This window comes from Sus scrofa, chromosome 3 (assembly GCF_054392235.1).
Source record: "Sus scrofa isolate SSC_HxYL_T2T_F1_AM1 chromosome 3, Sscrofa_HxYL_maternal_Yorkshire_Landrace_v2.0, whole genome shotgun sequence".
Taxonomy (NCBI): domain Eukaryota; kingdom Metazoa; phylum Chordata; class Mammalia; order Artiodactyla; family Suidae; genus Sus; species Sus scrofa.
Genome location: NC_139385.1, coordinates 135930648 through 135949981, shown reverse-complemented (window position 1 = coordinate 135949981; position 19334 = coordinate 135930648). Strand labels below are relative to the sequence as shown.

Here is a 19334-nt window from a genome sequence, read left to right as displayed (position 1 = left end):
GCCTTCCTATCAATTCTGTCTCTTTCGTCACTTGAAAATTGCCATGTTAAAGTCAGCTTTTATTGCTGCCAATTCACAATTTGTATGGTAAGTTTGTGTGCGTCTGTGTGTGTTTGTATGTATGTGTATGTGTGTGTCTGTGTAAGTATGTCTTTTAGATTCATTCTGGCTTTTATGTAAGCTAATGTTATTCTTCTGTAGTAGTTTGTTCCCACTCATCTTCTTTGCCTGACTGATTCTATTGGGGGTAGGTGGAGAAGGACGTTATCAGTGGAAACTTCCAACTTAATTCCTGGCTGTCCTATGCAGAGGTACCTGTATTAGTTTCCACAAGAGGGCTTGGTCATGAGGGTTAAGGGTGCTTAAATCCAACCCATATTTCTCTTGACAAGTGTTTTCCTGGGATTTTTTGGCAGGTGTGTGCCTGTGTCTGAAACTGTCCAACTAGAACAAATGCCTTTCTGTTATAATTTATGCAAAGACACAAGAGAAGCTAGTAGTGCCCCCCAGTGAGGGGTTAAGATGAAATCTAGATGAATCAAATTTAAAAGTTAAATTATTTCAAAGTCCTTTGATTTTATTTGTATAAAGATTCAAATAACCTACTCTTGTATCATATAGATAGAGTCTCTTTTTTTTGCAATAGGAATAATTCATTTTTATTATTAGTTAATAACCTCATGTAATTTATATTTTCATTTGCATTGCATTGTTTATGTATTTCAACATGGATATTAGAATTTAAAAGATTCCATTAACTTGAATAAACAAACAGCTCTGTGTATGTGATAGGCATGTAATTAGGGCATTATTCAGTATTTATTTATGAAGACACTCTTGATGTCATCAAATGTAAAAATGGGTTTAACTGTATTTCCAGATACATTTGTGGAAAATATTGATTTGATGTGTCTTCTATAAATATCTGATAGTATCAATTTCAATTGCCTCTACAGAAAAATGTCCTGAAGTTGGTCTCTTAAAAAGACTAAAAATACTTGAGTTCTTATATAGTTTATAAATCTGAAGTTATAGATATTAAGCATGGATATGATCCATTGCAAGAGGCTATTTTTTTTCCATGAGTTTGAAACTTCCAGTTGTTTTAGCTTACCGTAAGTCACCTTCCTTGAGCCTTGCCTCAGTGAGATGGCAGAATAAGAGGCTCTTCATTTGTATCCCCTCTTAGTAACAACAATTTGTTGAGATTAAAATTCCTCTGTGAGTGTTTTGGGGTCTAGAGAGGAGATTTTTCATCCCTGATGGGAGTCTAAAACTGAGGAAGATCATCCTGGGAAAGCAGCCCCATGCCCAGGCAGCTGACAGTGGTACAGCTTTGTATTCTTTCAAACTTGACTACAGCCCCATTCAGTCTTGGTCCAGACAGCAGCAGGACCCAGAAGGAATCACACTTGCTGGTGACTTCTTAATGGGCACACAGACCTCAATCCCAGATATGGACTCTGAAGTAGTCTGATATCTGGCTCTAGTGCCTTTTTTTTTTTTTTTTTTTTGTCTCTTTCAGTCCGCACCCACAGCATATGTAGGTTCCCAGACTAGGGGTCAAATCAGAGCTATAGCCACTGGCCTACATCACAGCCATAGCCACAGCAATGCCAGATCGGATCCGTATCTGCGACTTGCACCACAGCTCATGGCAATGCCAGATCCATAACCCACCGATGGAGGCCAGGGATCTAAACTGTGTCCTCATGGATATTCATCAGATTCGTTTCCAGAGTCATGAGGGGAACTCCCACTACGCCCTCTCGACTGTGGTCTGTGAGCCCTTGGAAGTAAACCTGCCAAACACAAACTGACTGTAGATTCTGAAGGGGCTCCATTACTGAGCTCCACTCCTACCAGCTACAGGCTATAAGCAGTCCTGGCTAGCCCCAGGTCCCAGTGACACATACAACTGTCAGCACCCCCAGAGATTCTGAAACAGTTTTATTCTTGGCTATAGCCCTTCCAGTGACCATCCATAAACAGTCCTGAAAACCCAGGATTTCCCCAGGAGACATGCCCATCAGTGCCTCTGGAGGCAGATAGACCAAACTTATTCTGATAACACATCTTGAAATGACCTCGTGACTAGGCTCCAATCACTTCCAGCTGCAGTCCATGAGCAGTTCTGCCCACCCAGACCAGAGGCCCAATAGAAGAGAAGCCTATCTGTGTCTTTGGAGGTATGGCCACCCACAGTCATGCAACTGCAGGTCCTGAAACAACTCTGTAATTCAGTTCCAGTCCTTTCCAGCCGTGGTCAGGGAACATTTCTGGCCACCTGGGGACTTGACAGGAGAAACACTTGTCCATGCCTCCAGCATTAGATCTGCAGATTTCTATCTAGGCCATGGACCCTAAAGGAGCTCCAGGACTCAGAGCCCCTCTCAGCCACGGTCCAGGGCCATTTCTGCCAATCAAAGGACAAGCCTAGTGACCTGGAAGTCCTTCATGAGACTGGGTGGGATTCACATCCAACCATGAATCTGATAATAAGCCCACGGTCTGTAGATCCAACTGTGGACCCTGAAGTAGTCAATTGTCCCAACACCCTCTCCCCCCCGACCAAACAGAGTCAGTACTGTTTACCCAGTAACCACCCAGATTCACACTAGCCTAAGCCCTTGGTAACAAGCTCACCAACAACAGACTTAAAACTTAGACCCAGCAATAGCCTCATGACTTGGATCCAACAGGCACAACTTCGATTCCAGAGATAATCTCATTAGCCCAAGAATCGACTAGAGAGTCTTTACTTGCCAAAACCAGTTTGTAAAGACCAGGATAGGTCTGCTCCTTCAAATGCACAGACATTAACAAAAGTATACACAGATTACAAAGAATCAGGCAAATATGATGCCAATGAAGAATCTAATAAAACTCCAGTAATTGACTTCAAAGATATAGAGATCTATGCATTTCCTGACAAGGAACTCAAAATTATCATCTCGAAGGAGCTCAATGAAATGCAGGAGAACACAGATAAACATGTAAATTAAATCAGGAAGATGACACATGAAGAGAAGTTTAACAAATAAACAGAAATCATAAAAAAGGACCAAACAAAAATCCTGGAATTGAAAAATATAATGACAGAACAGAAAAAAATTAATAAGAAACTCAATCATATAGAAAAAATGATTAGCAAACTTGAAGACAGATAATTTGTAATTAGCCAAGCAGAAGAACAAAAAGAAGAAAGGATAAAATAGAGTGAAGAAACCTTTGTGAATTCTAGATGTCATTATTTGCATTGTGGGAATAGCAGAAGTAAAAAGATAAAAACAGGAAGAAACTTAATGCAAATAAATAATAGCTAAAAAATTCTCAAGTATTGGAAGAGATGTAGATATCCATACATAAGAGTCAAGGACTGCTCAAACCTCCCCAAAAGATTATCAGACACATTAAAATCAAAATGGTAAAAGTCAAAGTCAGAGAGCGAATTCTGAAAACAGCAAAGAAAAAATGACTTATCATATACAAGAGAACTCTCCTCACACATGCCCCCCATACACAATGAGACGATCACACAATGAGACTACCAACAGAGTTAAGCAAAAACTTTTCAGGCCAAGAGTGAGTGATCAATATATTCAAAGTGCTGAAAATGCACAATTGTAAATATATGCAACTGCCATTGGAGCACCAAATACATAAAGCACATGTAATAGAACAGAAGAAAAATAGACAGCATTACAATAATGGTAGGAGACTTCAACATCATGATCTAATCTATGGATAGAACATCCAGACCAAAAATTAAAATGGAAACACTGTACATGAATGACATTTTAGACCAAATTGCCCTAACAGACAACATGGTTATCCAACCATGGCAGAATATGCGTTTTTCTCACCTATACATGGAACATTTTACAAGATAGATATGGAAGGCCACAAATCAAATCTTAATAAATTTAAATAAATTAGGTTAAATATTTAAATAAACTTAAGATTGAAATCATATCAAGTATATTTTCCGATCACAAAGGTATGGCACTAGAAATCAATAAAACATTCACAAATATATGAAAATCTAACAATACCATTAAGAGCCACCAATGGGTTGAAGGAAAAATAAAAAAATATCTTGAGTTAAAATGGAAATACAACACACCAAACCTATGGGATACAGTAAAAGCAGTTCTAAGAGGAAAGCTTACAGTGATAAATGATACATTATAATGATACATAAGGGAAAAAGAAAGATCTTAAAACTACTAAATAGTAAATCTCAAGGAATTACAGAAAGAACAAAAAGGTTAGCAGAAGAAAGGAAATACAGATAAGAGAACAATATTATATTTGATACCACAGAAATACAAAGGATCAGGAAGACTACTATAAAAATTATGTGCTCACAAACTGGATCATCTAGAACAAATGGATACAGTCCTGGAAACATATAACCTACCAATATTGAATCATGAAGAAAGAGAAAATGTGAACAGACCAAAAATGAGTAAGGTGGTGGAAGCAGTAATCAAAAATCTCCCAATGAAGAAAATCCAAGGAGCAATTGGTTTCACTGGGTGAATTTTACAAAACATTAAAAAAAGAAATAATACCAATCCCTCTAAGACACTTCCAAAAATTTGAAACAAAGGCAACACAACTAAACTTGTTTTTCAAGGTCAGCATTATCCTGATGCCTCAGCCAGATAAGGACACTGTAGGGAAATAAAATTATAAGCTAATATCCCTGATAGCAACATATGGAAATCTTCCATTAGGATTTTCTTTGGATATTCTGTATCTTTGCTGAGACTTTTCTTTTCCATTTTGTCAAGTGTTTATGATTGCTCATTGACACATTTTATTGATAGCTGCTTTAAAATCCTTGTCAGATAATTCTAACATTTGTGTCATGTTGATGTTGTCATGGGTTGACTGTCTTTCTTACTGAAGTTGAGATTTTTCTGGGTTTCGGCATGATGAGAAATGTAACAGTACTCATGAAACTAAAACTTTTTAATTTTGTTTTTCCTGTCTTCTCTCTCCATTGTTGGGAACTGAAACGTGGATTCTTTGTTAGTGTGCATTCTTTGTTACTGATAAACGTGTGTGGATATTCTCGCTGTTTCTGCTTTTTCTTCATAACTCTAGAAACTGAAGGCCATGAAGTCAGCAAAGCGAGGATTATTGAAAAAGGAACATTTTGACTGGGATGAGAGGATCAAATCACCAGAGGACCAAAGCAGCCTGAGATAACATCATGGAAACAACTGGCCTCAACAAAATATTCAATTATATGTGGCAATGGTCACACAACTCCAGCTCCAAACTGTATGTGGCAATGGTCGCACAACAACTCCAACTCCAAAACTTTTTAGAATATTAGTTGATTTACAGTCTTGTGCCAATTTATGCTATACAGCATAGTGACCCAGTTATACATATATATACATTCTTTTTCTTATATTATCTTCCATCGTGTTCTATCACAGGAGATTGGACATAGCTCCCTGTTCTGTACCATAGGACCTCTTTGTTTATGCATTGTAAATGTAATAGTTTGCATCTACTAACCCCAAACACCTGTCCATTCCACTCTCTCCCCCTCCCCCTTGGCAACCACAAGTCTGTTCTCTACAGTCTTGAGGAAACTCCAAAACTTTTATTTAAATACGCCTGCTTCCTCTTAGTAGGCAGGGTGGTAGTTCTTAAGATGCTAATCTGCTACCCTCCTCATTTGTTGGCAAATCAATAAATTTCTCTCTCCTTTATCCTCAAAAAGAAAACAACACTTTATTTGCCTTCCTAAAAAGAAGAAAATATTTTACACCTTAAATGCATATATTTTTACTTGCTAGTTATATCCCAATAAAGGTGAAAATGATGAAAAATTTAAAAATATACTCAATCTACTAAAAAATCAAACTGTGCCTCACTCAGACTTCAGTTCAAATTCAGGTTTGGCCTCTTACTGGTTGTGTTATCTGGCTGACTTAACCTCACCAAGCCTCTTTTTTATCATTAGTACTTGGAATTTAAAACACACTTCTTATTTTGTGCTGAGATTTATATAACAATGCATATGGTAACAATAGGTGCTTTATAAATGAAGCTATTAATTTTGGAAGTTTCTATTTTTCAAAACTTAGTTTACAGTTAGGGTTGATCAATTTGGCAAGTAAAAATGGAAAATGCCCAGTTGAGTTTGAAAATCAGGATAAACAACAAACATTTAGTACAGAAAAGTCATTGTGGTATGGACTATACCTGTACCAAAACAAAACATTATTCATTTGATTTGAATTTAGAATTTTACTGTGCCCCCTGCATTTTATCTGGCAACCTTCTCTCATGTTCTCCCATAACACTCTTTTAGATCCTAAATGAATAAATTTGGTAATATTAAATGCTTCTTTCTTCCCTTCTATCTATGCTCACACTTAGCCAAAACACATTACGGTGCTTTTCATAACCTATGTCTATCTACCTCTTAGCTACTTTTTGAACCATTGAAAGACACAATATGCCTTTGTCATCACTATTCCTCTTCAGAATGGGCAATTTCCTCTAACACTACCTGCTCACACCATGTGAGCAACTCTAAAGGAATACATTTGCATTTATTCCTTTTTCCTTCCTAAGCAAATTGTTTTTAAAAATATTCTGGAAAGACATTAATTTTTGAGTACTCATGCACTGCTAGTTAAAGATTTTGTAAATGTGAATTTACAAAACACCTTATGAGTTGTCATTTGCATTATAAAAGGATTCTTTCCATTATGAGAAATATTCCTTCCTTTAAAATGTTGTTCCCTGGTTAATTTTAAGTTGTCTGATTTATTAAAATTCAGTATGTTCTCACTTTCCAACTTGAAGATAAAGTGAAATAAAACTTGAAGACTTTCCTTTGCCCAAAGATGGTTTATCTGCAGCACCGACTAAAAAAATATCTAGACCCTTTTCAGTTTAAGAAATCAAAAAGTGTCTCTAAAGATTTTCAGGGTAAACAAACAAAAAATATGAAGATGCTTTTCTAGCTGAGGCATATCATGTATTTTTAAAAAATTCTTTGGAGTGCTTTTCTTTTAAAATTTTCAACAAAAAGAAAAGTTTAAGTTAGTGCATTCCTGTCTTATAATCTCTCAAAGTCTAATTCAATTTTGTTTCTTTCCTCAGGGACAGACAGCAGTTATCTTCTCAAATATAAAAGTTATTAAGCAATACCCTGCATAGAACTTTTCAACAGTTCTGTATTGCTTATTCTAAGCTCCTTAATTCCACAGAGTAGGGTGACCATACAATTTATTCCCCAAACGGGGACATTTTTCAAGTTGAAAGACTAATAAAAACAACTAATGATGTACCTACTGAATTGTTATGTCATATAGCCAAAATGCATACTATCTATCAATTACACCTCAATTAAAAATGATGTACTTATTGATTGATGCATTGGTGTTGTTTTATTGATTGGTGAAACTGAAAAAATTGCCCTACTAAAATTATATTTTTCAACTAATTTTACATTTAAAAATCTACAGAGTTAAAAAATAAAATTCATGATGTTCAGAACATAACAGTGATATAAAAGCAGTCATCCTGAAACATGTTCAACATATTGTAATCAGTTTCTTAGACATATCTATCCTCATTAATTGAATATTATTGGTATTTTATTGGGCAAGGTACATTTGTTTCCATATTGTTTTGGCATTTTAAGCATTTTTCATAACAATATCATGTCTTTGTGAAAGTTGCACTTAACTGATGTTGCAGGCTCGCCAGATGTGCATGTATACAGGCCACAGCGAATCAAAGAGACTAGATGGCACTTGAAGAATGACGCTAATCTAGCCTTGCAAAATATATAAGACTTTCCCAGACCCCTGGGGGAAAGGGAGTGAGACAGGACATGTACATCATATGAGTGGCTGCTTGAAAGCAAGTGGCCAAATACTCCAGATGTCCTTGATGGAAAGCCACTGACATTCTTGTTCTCAGGACCAGAACCCTCAGGGAGCTGAAAGAAAGGGCATAACAGCCTTAAGCATAAACAGTATAATCTTTCTCTGGAGGGTTAATCATTTACAGCACCTGTGAATACAAAGGGTCTGTGCCTTGCATGTCCACAGCCTTTGTCAAGGACACCTGTGATGCTTTCTACAAGGAAGTAACATTGTCAAGGACACCTGTGATGCTTTCTACAAGGAAGTAACATTGTCAAGGACACCTGTGATGCTTTCTACAAGGAAGAAGAAAATAGCAAACAGAAATCATGACTTGGCTCAGAGGGTTGCTATTACCTCTCAAAGGTGGTAGCCCCCTGATCCCCACTCTATTTCTTTGTCTCTTCTTTCTTAAATCTGCAGCACTTCTGACTTTGGGACCTGAGTTGACCAGCAGGTCTCGTCAAACTGAAAAAATATTTTTGCCATCTCATTTGCTCTTCTCTATAGAAGAAAATATATGTATGAGTGCCAAGATAATTTGGTGGGTTTAGAGCAAACTATATTAAAAGATGATATCCTCAATTCTATTATCTTAAGGAAATATATAACTAGCTCCTAATATGCTCACAAAAAAAAACTATCTTCTTGTTTCTATTCACTGTATCTTTCTTTGAAATACATATTTTAGGGAATAAAACTTGTCAAATTAGTTATCTATAATTTTTTAAAATGTTTAAGCAAATTATATATTGAAAAATCTTTGGCTCTTTCAATTTCACCTTACACAGAAATATAAATTTAACTATTAAAAATGAGAGTCCTAGTAGAAGATTCTTTCAAAAAGTCAATACATTTCAAAATGCAATTATAAAATTCCAAAATGCAATTCTCGGTATAATTTTGGCTCAAAAATTAAATTTATCCAACTTATTACCTTCTTTTGTACAGAGGATTTTCAATGTCTTCTTGTTTGCAAGCTTTATTTTTTGTAATTACAACTTGCTAAAACTATAAAAACTGAAGGTTTTGGTTCTTAAAGTTGAGAAAATTGCTTTCTCTGTTTTTCTTTAAATCTGAAATCAGTTGGCCTCTCCACAATTTTCCAGTGTTCTTGAATCATCATTTTTGTTGTTGCTGCTAGGACTCTTCAAATTAACACCCTCAACTTTTTCTTAAAGACTGGTAGAGTGTAATGCAAGAAAAATAGAAAATATAAAATTTGGGGGATGTCTATGCAAAAGTACATCAAATTTTGACTCTCACAAATTTAGAAATAAATGTTAAAGGTTTTTTTTTTTTTTTTTTTCCAGAAATCTCCCAATTATTGTCAATAAACCAGTGGATACAATTAGGTACCAGAACTAACTACGTAAATTTATCAACATTTTTGGTGTGAGGAATTCCAGGGATAGAGTAACATTAACATAGTTTTCTGTGCACATAGATCATAATGAGACTTGAATAACATTCATAATTTCATCCTATATTTAGAGCTGGTTAATCATAGGTATTCAAACTCACATGTTATGGATGAAGACAATTAAGATGAAAATGTGAAAGCTCAAATAAATTGATTCCTTTCTAATAGTAAGATGAGGTTGGAAAGCCATTTAACGCCCTCAATTTGTTGATCTAATTTCTGACAATATTCTAACCAATTCCTCTCCCTCTACTCATTTGCATGGGCTCGATCTGAGCCTTGTCTTTCTTTACCTATTACTCAAACTCTGAAACTGTAAAGACCCTTATTTCTTCTTCTCTTGCTTTCTCTCAACTATAAACACTGTATCTGTGTTTTAATGTGATTGAAACCTTTTGTTGTATACTTTTTCTTCAGCCAATTTCCTCCTTCAATTTCATCCCTCTCCAATGTGTTTAGATTATGGGATTATTAAAAGTTCTATGTTCTGACTCCATATCCAAAATTTTATTTATTTATTTGAAAAACAGAGTTCATGAGACTTACTCATAAAATAATACTGACTCTTCCAACTCAAGGTGGATCACAGTTTTGTGTACAGCCTGTCTGTTTTTTACATAAATCTGTAAGTGATTTTGGTGTATATCCAGTATTCTAACTAATACATCATTCATACCTTATATTTCCTTTTTCCTTTGCTTTTTAGTTTTATCTTCTGCCAAAAAAAAAAAAAAAAATTAAAAAAATATCTACCCTTGAGACCCCTGAATGCTAGGCATCTGGAGAAGGGATACATTACATAGTCACACAGACTAATATTATTAAAAATCTATGGCCTTTGGCAAACATTGACTTAGAGTTCCCACAGTAATTTATTTTTTTCTAGTAAGTTTGCTTTTCTGTTCTTTCAGGCTGCTTCTTCAATTATTCAACCTCTACAAATATCCCACACTTCCTTCTCCTTCCTTTTCTTTTACCAACTGGGCTCTCCTCTGATTTTCTCACACCGAGAGGGGATTTGCCTCTGCTCCATTATTTTACTCCAGGTAAAGGAAAGGAGGTCCATTCTTCCCTCTACCCAAGACTGGAGCTCTTCTGCCTTCACGAGGAATTTACCTTGTTCATTATCTGCTCTCTTGTTAACTCATCTCTTCCCGTAAGTATTTAAAGATCAGTATCGTCTTTTTCTTATTAAAAACATGGCCAGTGTTAAAACAACCACCTCAACTACTTTTTTTCTTTTCTTTTTTTTTTTTTTGTGGCCTCACCCATGGCATATGGAAGTTTCTAGTCCAGGGACTGAATCTGAGCTGCAGCTGCAAACTACACCACAGTGGCAGCCACGCTGGATCCTTAAATCCACTGTGCCAGACAGGAATCAAATCAATGCCTTCACAGCAATCCAATCTGCTGAAGTTGTATTTTTAACCCACTCAGCCACAACAGGAACTCCAGCCCAAGTTCTTTTATTTGAAGTCCCCTCAGTTTTCATTTTTCTCTCTCTTCATCACAGGTTCTTAAATCTTTAGTGAAATTCTTCTCTTCAACTGTCCCAATAAACTCTTTAGTTTCAAATCTTTAGCAGTGGCATTTCAGTGGCATTTCATTTGCATCATCCTTAAAAAAAAAATCTCGATTTGGCCACTCCCTCTGGGGCTTTCCATTTCAAGACATTCTGTGTATTCTACCTATGTTTAAATCAAGGTTTCTCAAGACACTGCTCATGCTCTCTTCTCATTTTCTCTGCATCTCCTTCTCTCACATCACTCAGTAATCTAACTGATTTAGGATCTGCCTCAAATAAAAGACTGTAATTTCGCTAAAGGCAGTGACACATACATCTTACCTGCATATGTCTTAAGACAGTAACTAGCATTCTGTCTAATACATTTTAAGTGTTCAATAAATGTTTAATAAATAAATGAATAAAAAATGAGTGCTCACTTGGGAAAAAAAATGAGTGACTGTATTTTCTATTTCTCTGTAATTTTCTTATACTCTAAGTGTCGGTTTTTCATCTATTGCTTTGGTTGTTTAAATCCTTTCAAGTTTGTCATGAAATTTAATTAGGCACATGTGGTGCCAGGTCCTGTACAGTGTGCATAACTCTTTATAAAAATCAAGAGCAGCACAGTACAGTAATATTCAGCTTCATGGACCTGATGATCAAGAGGAGGAAAGGCAATCAGGCAGAGAACCGACAAGCCTCTAAAGTGAAAGAAGGGCTGGTGACTATTACAGCCCATTGTCTTTAAATGGAAAAGACGTTTGGAGAAGTACCAAACCACTCTTTCAAAAATAAAGGATATAAACGATCATTTGGTTTGGACACATATTGAACAACTTTTTTTCAAAAATCCTATCCTGTTTTATGAAGCAATCTGGAAAAGACATTAAGTATTGATGAGGTATTTAGAGAGCCAGGAAGGTGAATAAGATAAGATATTGCTGATAGGAAGGAGCAGCTAAGTACAATAGTTTTCTTCTTCAAGTCAATGAAAAAAACCTCAATCACAGAACAACTCAGAAATCCAGATTGATTGGAACCAGACTCAATTTTAAGAAAAAAAAAATCTTAGTAGGCTGAGCAGCTGCTCATTGTTTATCTTCTCATGGGGTAACAGAGATATGAGAGGAAATTTCACTCTCCTGGAAGTGAGGAAATCATCTCTATGATTTCTTAGAGTCTATTTCCTATTATGTAAAACGTTGAGATTGCACTACTTAATTCCAAAGACCCCTTACAGCTCTGAAATCATATAACTGTATTACTGCTGTTAACCCCTTCCCAAAATATAACTGTTAATAAGATTGACACGGTACTCACCTTTACCTTATGTCATTACCAAGGAAATCTAGCACATGAGTATATGTTTTACTTAATAACAGAGATAACTGGACACGATTATAAATACCTAGTTATGTAACTCCTAAATTACACTGTAACCAATTAAATAAATATATGAACTATTTTCCTTATATTCCTAAGAAGATGTACATCAATAATAATGTGTGGTTGAAATTTGCTAAGAGAGTATATCTCAAGAGCCCCCCCCCCCACAATGACATGGTAAATATGTGAAGTAAAGTAATGCATATGTTAACTAGTTTGATGGCAATAATCACTTCGCAATGTATACATCACAGTGCATACCTTAACTATACATAATTTAAAATTTTTTGACTATGCTGCAAGAAAGCTATAAAAGCACAGATGGTACCACATCCTGGATGATACTGCCTCTTCTCATAAAGTATTGCTTTTAAACCAAAGCTTCACCTGAGCCTTCGACAACCTTATTCAAGTTTGTGTTAGGCTAGGAGGGTCTGTATAATATGGTATGTGATGTGACCAGCAGAATCCAAGCCATGGCCCCACTTCCATACCTCTGTGGCTATAAAATACATCATTTGGACTTGTGAGATCGTGTGGGCTCGCATACCATTGAGACAAAAACGTTCTCAGATGTTGCTGCTATCTGACGCCCTGAGGACAGGAAAGGCAAAACCATGGCCAGATATGGGAAACGTGGGTTCTTTTAAAATAGAAAATATAATATGTGAAGAACTTTCCAACAGGAAACTTGTTGGTCTTTTTGAAAGTGTTGTTCTCTGCTCTGGGGAGATTGAGAACTTGGTGATACCAGAAGCTAGTCAGTTTTGGGAACACATTCTCTTGGACCCATTCATAGCCTCATGTCTACTTAATATATTACATGTTGTAACAACACTTGGAATTGGTAAAAATTGGTAAAAAAATTTTTGGTTAAGTACCAAAAAAAATCAATGAAGTATCTATCTACAAGTTGAAAATGGCTAATTTTGAGGACTAGGGATATGCTCTATATGGTTGGTGCAGAGTGGCATGAGCTAGCCCTCTTTGTTTTAAAGAAATATTGTTGAATGATCTGATTCGTTCAAAAAACAAAACAAAAAACATTCAGTGTTCAAGACAGACTGATGTCCAGTAGCTCTGCCATCTGATCTACTTGTTTGTTGGAAAAACCTGACCTTATGACTTAGTGGATCTCACAAAACCCAGCCCATGATGGGTATTTATAGCTACATACGGGTTGATGACTCATGGTCAGGCCTTCTTACTCTAGCAGAACCTGACAGCATGCCAAGGACTATTTTTTAAATGTGTGTCATGTCTCATGCACTTGTGATCTTGCTCCAGAACCTTGGTAGTTCTGGTTATGTGTAGTAGAGTCATAATTCTTTCATTGGTGTTTTGAAATCAACCCTTCAAAACATCTTTTCCTACCAATGACACTTAATATCACATCTGCGAAATCATATGGGTCAAACATCAGGCCTCCTTTCAGTACAACCCGCATCTGCTGCAGACCTTTTTCTCCTTTGAATGCCTTACAAAGCTGGCGAAGTTTGTTGTCACCCAACATACAGGTCAAAACAGTATTTCCAGGGGTAGAATAGAATATTATGCTTCAGAAACTGAAAGCAACTTACCAGGAATTGTGTCTTCTTCCTTCATGTGGGACGTGCACAGTGAACAGTTTTTTTGGAGAACATTCTAGCATGCCTCAAACCACTGTTCCCTCTAAATATCTTACTGGTGTGGCAGGCCCTTGAGTCCTGCAGCATTTACCTCCCATGCTCTGGAGGACAAACGACTTGCCAAGACCTCTAACGTGATAGCCAGTTCTTGTTTGTTGGTCTGAATAGATTATTTCATTGACATAATGCATCGCTTTGTTAAATTAGGGGACTACTAGATGGTCTGGATCTCTTTGGACTATATTATGGCAGAATTTAGAAAATTTAGAATACTTCATAGACCTCCAGAGCAAAATGTGAAATGTGTACCACTGTCACTTCCATGTAAATATAGCACTTTTTAATCCTTTTTTCTTATAGGGATGAACTAATTTCCCCTACATGCCTGCAGTCCATGTACTGAAGGTCATGCTAATTTTCTCTAGACAGGACACCACATCAGGACAACAGCAGTAGTTGTAGCTACTAACTCCTTGGCTGAGTCTCTAGGAATCCACAATTATTTTCCATGGAACATCTGATTTTTTTTTGGTAGGGACTATTGACAATTACAGAGATATAAAAGGAAATTATGTATCCTGGAGGTCTTTAAAGGTGATATTAATTTCTGTCATTTATCTTGAGATATGATGTTTTTCATTTTTCTTTTTTAAATCTTGGCTGGAGTAGGAGGATAACTTTAGCAGTTTTCCATGTGGGTTTACTCAATATCATAGCTTTAATCCCTTTGGTGCTTATACTAGTAAAGAGGTCTATTTGGGAACAGAAAGTAGGCCCAATATTCAACGGACCTAGTATGAGCCAGGCATGGGGCAAGATTTCGTTTATGACTGGATTTCAAATTGCCCCATTTCTACAAGGAAGCCCTAATGATTCTTTGAGAAACTATGTTTCTGTGTTCAACACTGCCAAAAATTTGCAATATTTCTCTCTACCTAGTGTACAATTACTCAAATAAATTGCCATAGCTCCCTGTAAGTAAGGACTAGGAGGCAAAATGTACATTTGTAATATTTTAGGCTCTTTTCTCCTGGTGACCATGTCTTTTCTAAATCTATTCATTTTCAGTATTAAGGCTCACTCAAACTAACACGGAGAAAGGGATCTTAACTTTTTACTGGGGCAATGGATTCAGCCTCCTGATTCTCCAGCCTTGATTTTTCTTTTGATTGTACAAATTGAGTTGTACTTTCATGGCTGCCCATATATTTTGCTTCTAGAGATGCAATGCTTTAATTAACCATTTATAAATTTTGCAGGTCAGGCCACTCAGCTTCCCCTTCAATTCTGCCATTCTGCAACAAACTGTGATGACCTAGCATCTCATGGTTGAATGATATTTCCTATTCTCTGTTGATCTGGTAGTCCTATCATGCTCATTACCGACAGCAGTCCAGTTCTAGGGCAGCATCTCCTACCATCAACCTTAACTTACAGAATAGATTGCCACCACTGAACTTCCAAGTGATGCTATCGCTCTCTCTCCAGCGTGTCATAGGCAATTGCTGTATTTGTCATGACATCTGTGTACCAATTCTGTAGAATCAGAGGGTACCGAGGGAACTGAGATTACATGATTTTCAAGAAAATCAACTCCGCTATCTCCATCTCATATGTCACAATCCCATTCCATTCTGACCAGGGTCTTGACCTTGGCAGGGCAGAGTACTGCCTCCTGCCTCCACTAACAGTTTAAACTTCTTTGGGTCTCCATTACTCCTAGGATTAAGGTCTTGTACTAGTCTTAAATTTTGTCTATTCTATCACTGCAGGAGATTAGGGTCCTGCTGTGCTATTAAAAAAGTCTTCTGAGTTTAACATTTAGCTTTGAGTTACCAGTTAATGGATCTCAACTATTCATTATCTTTTTTATAGCAGTATCTATCTGATTCCATTGTTATTACAATTACTGATTCACTCACATTTCTAAAGATCGTGATAAATTTTACTAGCCAATGAATTTCTTTTCCTTGGTATACCATATGAGTTTACTAGTAGTAAAATTCCAACCTTGGCATCACTAGTTGGTGCTCTAGGTGATAATGTGCTTTACTTACCACTTGTAGTTCTCCTTTTTGGGCTGAGTAACAAATGCTCCACCTCCAGATTCCATCCCAGTAGCTGTTTCCTTATACCCCTGCCACTTCCAACTGGATTGCCCTGGGTACAGATTCAGAACTCCTGCAAATTAGAGTAAAACGCTGTCTTAGTTAGTTCAAGCTTCCGTAACACACTATCAAGCCTAGGTAGCTTTCCAATGGAATTTTATTTTCCCTTGGTTTTAGAGGCTGGGAAGACCAAGATCAAGATTCTGGTAGGGTTCTGGTTTCGGCAAGGTCTCTTTCTGGCTCACAGAAGTCTGCCTTCTCACTTTGCCTTTATTTGAGGGAGAAGGACTGAACTCTGGTCTCTCTTCCTTTTTTTGTAAGGACACCAGTTTTACCAGGCTGGGGATTTGTACTTATGATCTCACCTAAACTTAACACTCTCCTTCAAGGCCCTATCTTCAATATAGACATATGATGGGGGGTAGTTAAGGCTTCAACACATAAATTTGGGAGGAGGCGATCAGTCCGCAGCAAAAGGTCAGGCTTTCAAACACCTACTTCCATCAGTCTTTGGCTATAGTTCACCTGGGAATATAGTTGGTTCCCTTCACTTGAGGCAATTTCCAAGGAAAGGTGACAACCCAGGGCTACCTGCCACTGGCACTCTGAGTGGCATTACCATTTGCCCTCTGGAGGTAACTGCCATCAGCTGCGGTAACTCACCCTCCACACAGCCATGATTTCCTTCTAAAGGCAGCCTGCATTCAACGACAGGTTGAGAGGAGATACAAAAAAGAGCTAGTCACCTTGCCCCATTTCAGCGCAATTCTGCAGGGCTCTCCCAGCTCCTGACCCCCTTTGGGAATTTTTGGAATCCTTGCTGCTGCTGCCTCACAGGATATTTCTCCTCCTGCCAAGAAAGAGAAGTTCTTCTCCACTCCCTGCTTCTCTCTGCAAGGCAGATGTTGACCACTGGACTGTTCCCCCAGCCAAATCTCTGCACATTAATCTCCATTTAAGAGTTTTGTCCCCAGGGAATCCAACCAGTGCCATTGCAAATCAATAAACATATTGTTAAAGTTGAAGGATTCTGTTTTGGGTTTTTGGTTTTTTTTTTTTGCCTTGTTTTTTTTATAATTTTATTGGATTATAGTTGATTTACAATGTTGTGTTAGTTTCAGGTGGAAGGTGAAGTGAATCAGCCATACATACACACATGTCCACTCTTTTTCAGATTCTATACCCATCTAGATTGCTACAGAATATTGAGCATAGTTCCCTATAGGGAACAGTATACAGTAGGTTTTAGTTATCTATTCTATATATAATGTTGCATATATGTCAATCCCAAGCTCTGAATTTAGAAGCAAGGGAATTTTCTTGGTTGTACTTAGGTCTTAATATGTCAGAAAAATGCATAAAACACTACCATAAGAGGAGTCATAAGAAATACATGCATAAACGTGTAACAAGTGAGCAACCACAATGTCATAAACATAATCATAATCACTCGTATGCATTGTGCAATAGTATCAGTCATTCCATAGTCTTTTTTAAATGAACCAGCAATTTATACCTGCAAATTTAAAGTAGACTATATAATTCATTGAATCATAAGTTTAAAATCTAAAATTCAAATTCACATAAAGAAATGTCTTCTTTATCCATGCCATATATCAAGGCTGTAAGTAATCAATATTAGAAACAATTTAAAAAATATTCTTAAAGAATGGTGATGAGACCTGCTCGTCAACTCAGAACCCAAAGTCAGAAGTGCTGCAGATTTAAGACAGAAGAGACAAAGAAATAGAGTGGGGATCAGGGGGCTACCACCTTTGAGAGGTAATAGCAACCCTCTGAGCCAAGTCATGATTTCTGTTTGCTATTTTCTTCTTCCTTGTAGAAAGTATCACAGGTGTCCTTGACAATGTTACTTCCTTGTAGAAAGCATCACAGGTGTCCTTGACAATGTTACTTCCTTGTAGAAAGCATCACAGGTGTCCTTGACAAAGGCTGTGGACATGCAAGGCACAGACCCTTTGTATTCACAGGTGCTGTAAATGATTAACCCTCCAGAGAAAGATTATACTGTTTATGCTTAAGGCTGTTATGCCCTTTCTTTCAGCTCCCTGAGGGTTCTGGTCCTGAGAACAAGAATGTCAGTGGCTTTCCATCAAGGACATCTGGAGTATTTGGCCACTTGCTTTCAAGCAGCCACTCATATGATGTACATGTCCTGTGTCACTCCCTTTCCCCCAGGGGTCTGGGAAAGTCTTATATATTTTGCAAGGCTAGATTAGCGTCATTCCTCAAGTGCCATCTAGTCTTTTTGATTCGCTGTGGCCTGTATACATGCACATCTGGCGAGCCTCCAACAAATGGTTTAACTTAACTGTTTACAAGCATATTATATTTCTTAATATTAATTAAATTTATATTCAGCTATTTCTCTCACCTATATCTTTCAGAATATACAGAGTTACAACAAATTTATTTTGCATCGTCATGTATGCCTCTCTAAATCTGATGATGAATACAATATTGATGTTGAAAATTAATTGCAAAAGATAATCTATCAATTGTTTTCCAGCTTACAAATTCCAAAAGGTTTGGAAATTTTTTCAGTGTTCCATAACTTTTCCTAGAAAATATAGAGAAATAATAAAAATATTACAGTTACCAAACTCAGTGGCATTTGTATGAGACTTATATTCTGGTTTAATTCAGCATTATTTTCAGCAGGAGGTACTGTTCAGTGGTTACCCACTCAGACACTGGTGTCAGAAAAGAGATGCTGAATTTTGGTTGCCACTTACTAGGAACTTTAAGGAACTTAATCTGTATAAGTTTTAGTTTCCTTCCCTCTAAATCAAGGCTTATACTAATAATGCTTATACCAAAGAGTTGTTTTAGAATGACATGAGAAAATAGCTATAAAATGATTAGCATGGCACTTATCACATAGCCAACAGCAAAGAAAGGTGAGCTGCTATTATAATGCCTTTTACTTACCTTATATAAAATAGGCATCATATAGGAAAAGAGCTTTGGAAACTAAATCATTATGTATAATTAAGCATTTCTTAAACTTCTACCACCCAAGTCATAGCTTTGTGATTAATGAGAGCTAGTTTCTGTCACAGTGCCAAGGATTAATATAACTGTGTATTAATAATCTTTATTACAGCCTTAAAATTAGGCTTCATTCTCTCCTTTCTATGTATGAGATATTTGAAAATCAGAAGGGTAAAAGATTTGTCCGATTCAAACACTTGGCACATAATGGAACAGTGTCAAATTTATAGTGCTCTAAATTCAAAGTTTGCAGTTCCTTCGTTATACTATATTAGCTGTCTTAAAAGAAAAATTGTGAGAGTAAGGGCAATTAATTGCATTAGTTATTCTCTAAAATCTCTTTCAATGTCAATACTT

At 36.7% G+C, this 19334-nt stretch overlaps 1 long non-coding RNA gene across 4 annotated transcripts in view; it reads right to left on the bottom strand.

Moving 5' to 3' along the window:
* The window catches only part of LOC146404954 (uncharacterized), a 621252-nt gene that overhangs the window by 273369 nt on the left and 328549 nt on the right, over positions 1–19334 (bottom strand). For all 4 annotated transcript variants that reach the window (XR_014839818.1, XR_014839817.1, XR_014839816.1 and 1 more), the window contains exon 4: positions 15912–16035. This is a non-coding gene — a long non-coding RNA (uncharacterized LOC146404954). The remainder of the gene's footprint in view (positions 1–15911; positions 16036–19334) is intronic.